Below are 4764 nucleotides of genomic sequence, written 5' to 3'. Positions count from 1 at the left end.
GCATTAACGAGTCAATCCGTAAAGGTATTTAAAAACTAAGAACAAAGATTCGTTGTATTTACTCAAACAGTCCTCATTTTGATACTCTTCATTCCATCCGGATTTCCTTCTACCTAAATGACTTTCATAAATATTTCATGTAGAGTAGGTCTGCTGGTGATGAATCCTTTTCAGGTCTTGTATGTCTGAAAAGCCTTTATTTTTGGCTATGGAATTTAAAGTTTTTGAATCCTTTTTTTTTTTTTTCCTTTCAGTACTTAAAATGCATTATTCCATTATCTTCTGGCTTGCATTGTTTCCATAGAGAAGGCTACACTAATTCTTATTTTAGTCTTCTGTCTGTAACATTTCTTTTACTCTGGCTGCTTTTAAGATTTTTTTCTTTATCACTGGTTTTAAGCAATCCAGTTATAATGAGCCTTAGTTTAATTTTCTCCATGTTTTTAAGTTTGAGGTTTTTGGAGCTTCTTGGATCTTATAGATTTATAATTTTCTTCAAATTTGGAAAAAAATTGAGCCATTACTTTTTCAAATATTTTCTCAATACCCCTTTTCCTCTGTTTTGGAGATTCCCTTTGAATGTAGTTCTTTCACAGATCATTTCATTGTTGCTTTGTTCATTTTTTAATAAGTTTCTTTTCAGTCTTTCTTTTATTTCTGGTAGTCTCTATTACTGTGTCTCTGATTCCACTCATTTTTTTTTTCTTCTGCAATGTCTAATCTGTTGTTAATTCCATTCAAGGTATTTTTCATTTCGGATCATAATTTTCAGTCTTTAGAAATAACTTTTATTTGGTCTTCAAAAAGTTTCTTATATATCTTTACTTAACATGTTTAATTTCTCATCGGGCTTTTTGAAAATATGGAATAGAGTTATAATTACCATTCTAATGTCCTTATCTCCTAATTCTACCAATTATTTCATTTTGGGGTCAATTTTCCTCGATTTATTTTTATCCTCATCAGGAGTCATGTTTTTCCGCCTCTTTGCATGCCTGGGAATTTTTGATTAGATGCCAGACATTGTGATTTTTATCTCGTTGAGTCTGGATATTTTTGAAATCTTTATGAATGTAAGCTATAGCAGTATATATTTTGTGGCTAAAAACCAAAGTAGTACTAGATGCTTCCATTTCTAGAATTCTATAATTTTGTTTTTATGATAACCTCAAAGTGAGGCAAACTAATTTAGAAAATTTGCTAAGAAGAACCTTTCAAAAGAGAGTCTACCACGTTCCGTATAAATGAACATCAAAGGCTTTTCCTTAAATGAAATGAAAGAGTTAGAGATATAAATATTTCTTGTATAATTAGCTTTGGGAACAAAAGACCAAGAGAAATAACAACAGATGAATTCTTTAACTGTGCTTTTCTCCAAGGCATTATTGGTTTCTGTCTGTATGCATGTCTGCATGTGTATATATCCATTTTTGTATGTGCACGAGCATGAGTGTGCATAATGATATTACAATTGGAAGAACAGTTTAGGTCATCTGTCATCACTCTGATCACTTAGAGGAACCTCTACCTAATATAATGTCATGCTTCAAATTCCTGGCATAGTGGGATTGAATATACATCTCCTAACTCCCATTCTGGAAGTTTCTTCCTCGCTTGTTTCAGTATTTCTCCTCCTTTTTACAATGAAGAGGTGAAAAAAAGTATCTGGAAAGATTTTTTATTATCCCATGTCACAGTTTACTTTCTTTTCTCCTTCCTTTTAATCAGCCCTCTAACAACTTTTGTTTCTCTTCGATGGGCCCTTTAAAAAAAGTCTTTAATTTGTTATAATACTCAGTGCAGTCATACTCTATGCAGTCCATTTGCTATTAAATAGTAATATAATATGTTACTTAATATGGACAAAGTCTTCTTAAAATCTCAGTTTATTTAATGCGTCTAGAACTGTTATGAACTAAATAGATGGCAGAGATATTCCGTTTTAAAATGATGAAACAATGATCTGCATTCATTTAATACCTTTTTTTTTTAAAAAAAGAGGCTCACTTTATAGACATGATCTCATCATTCCTTTAATTGTGTAATCAGATAGATAAAACGTGATGAGAAAACTTAATACTTCATGGAATTGCTGGCACTGCTTATACCTTGCTAGTGTTCCTCTGTTTTGCTGAATTATTCTATATGATATAATAGATGGTTCCTGTGGGAAATGGTCACAAGGACACAACAAAATGCTTTACTTTGTTTAAAAAGAACCGAAGGACAGGCAAAATGAAATATTTTCAGGTTTATTTGAGGAAGAGTAAGAAAAATTTAACTCTTGTATTCCACTCGTAATATGTTCCTTCTTAAATTCTTGTACATTAGGACTAAAATTATCTACTTAGTTTGGGTATATTTATGGATCGTGTGAGCTGGTCTGTTGCAAGCTTTATTTTACCTTAGAAAGTTTGGAAGTGGACTGTTTGTTAACAGATGTCTTTTGTTCTTGGAATTGGAAGACGTGTCTCACGTTTCAACAGCGCATTTAGTTGTAGCCACCACTGCATCACAGAGCAGACTGTCTTCACGTCCCTGAGCTCAAATAAAGGTGTGCCTTAAATTTGTGGCCTAGGAACATGTGAGTTTAGAATGGAAATCTCTATCCTGAGGTCTGTGAAACTATCAGAATAGTATAAAATTTGTGTGGATGTGCCTTTTTTCCTTCAGAAAAGGGTGTATAGCTTTCATTTTTTTTTTTTTTTTTTAACAAACTTGTTGCCTCACAATTTTTAAACCAATATCCTAGGAGCTTGAAATTTATGACACTTCTTACTCCTACTTCAGTTCCACCAAGAATTATGACTCCATAGCATCATCATGGTAATCTTAATATGTAATTTTCTTCAAAAGAACAGTCCATTCAAGGGCATTAAAGACCAACAACAGTCTTAGGAAATGACCAATGAAATTGTGTCAGGGAGGACATCCTTGCATGTGGTACCTTGGTCAGCTGCGCCATTAAAACCATTGACTGGGAGGCTGAAACAACAAGCATTTATTTCTCAGAGTTCTGGAGTCTGGAAGTTCAAGATGAGGGGGCAGCGTGGTTGGGCTCGTGATGAAGGTCCTCTTCTTGGTTTGTGTTTCAACATGGAAGAGAGAGAGAGAGCTAGCTAGCTCTCTTCCTCCTCTTATAAGGGCACTAATGCCATTCTGTTGGGTCCACCTCATGATTTAATTACCTTTCAAAAGCCCCCATCTCAAAATACCATCACATTTAGACTTCAACGTACAAATTTTAGGGAACATAAACATTCAGCCCATGGTAGATATTATATTTCACTAGATTTACAGTGTAGTATTTCTCAAACGTGGTATAGGAAAATCAGAAATACTCAGACCTTACACCAGACAAAACGAATAGAAACTTTGAGGGCAATGCTTAGGAATCTGTATTTAGTCAAGTTTCTTTAGTGATTCTAACATACACTGAAGTTTGAGAACCACCAATAGACAGTATTTTGGAAAACTATAATCTGTTTTCATCTTTTAATGTCAAATGAAATCAAGTACACAGAGGATTAGAACTTTTTCAAAACACAGCAGGAGTTATAACCAGCTAATCATGTGATCAATTAAATGTAGTTAATTTTATGCTGGATTTGGTTATGGCCTTTTTTCTTTTTTGAAAAGTGATATGCAGGCCCAGTATAGGGAACACTGACATCCCTTTGTTGCAAATGTTTATGAGATGCTATCTTTTGAGAGAACATTTAGATGGCACTGTGTCTGTCTGGTGGGAAAAGGTTTTCAGCTCTTGTCTGTTGATCTTGAGGTTGTGTTGCACTAGGGAATGAAACACTCAGTGTGTTATATCCACAGAAGCAGAAAGTGCTTTCTCTCCCCTAGCCCCTTCTTCCCAAGATGTCATTTCTTGAAGAAAAACAAAACAGAAAAGGAACAAATGTATTCTCTGGGTGCTTGGAGGAGCATGAATTATTTATTCTCAGAAATCCTCTACTATCTTTGCATGAAAGAGAGTCCTGTTATTAAAAGTGAATGTTTCTTTTTCTGCGTGTCAATAACTGGGAGATCAGAATGGACCGGCTGTTAGATTGCTTCCTCCTTGGAGAATGAGCTCCCCAAGGCAGCCGCCGCCACAGCTAAGCTATTTTTAAGACAATAAAATCATTAGAATTGATATATTAACATCCCAAATTGATGTGACAGGGGTCTGCCACTGAGGCAGTCTAAAAGGAAGAAAAGGCCGTTAAAATGATCCCAATTACCTTTTAATTATGAATTAACACATTTGCATAAATCACAGCACAGAGGATTTCCGGTGTGTGTGTGTGTGTGTGTGTGTGTGTGTGTATGTATTTAAATCGCCTGGGTTTACGCGAGGCTCCTTATTTTTCTTTCAGCTAGGTCGAGTGGTAAATTCTCCACTACCTTCATCCCGGAGCTCAGGAAGTCAATTCTTTTTGCCTGGAGAAAAATTTAAATTTTCCCTTGATGCCAGTAATCTCATTTTCTTTCCAAGCAGTTGTGCAAATGAGAACAATCGTTTTGTCTTTTCCAGTTTACACTGGGCTTCTCTAGAGCTGAAAGAACATGGTGCTGCCTTGATAAAATACATTTTGCTTAGGAAGAGGCAGCTGGGCATTTCGGTCCTGGCGGGATGGGAAATACAAATTGGCTTTTGCCATTCTGCTGGGCAGTGGCTTTGAGTCACAGCCTCCGGTGGCCCACCTAGCGACCTGGTTCTTTCTCCTCTAGGGTAAGTATTAATCTGGAGACTGTTGGCATTTTATTCTG

This window comes from Pteropus vampyrus, unplaced genomic scaffold (genome assembly GCF_000151845.1).
Source record: "Pteropus vampyrus isolate Shadow unplaced genomic scaffold, Pvam_2.0 Scaffold243, whole genome shotgun sequence".
NCBI classification, from domain to species: domain Eukaryota; kingdom Metazoa; phylum Chordata; class Mammalia; order Chiroptera; family Pteropodidae; genus Pteropus; species Pteropus vampyrus.
The sequence above is the reverse complement of the archived record's forward strand: the minus strand, read 5'-3'. Positions refer to the sequence as shown.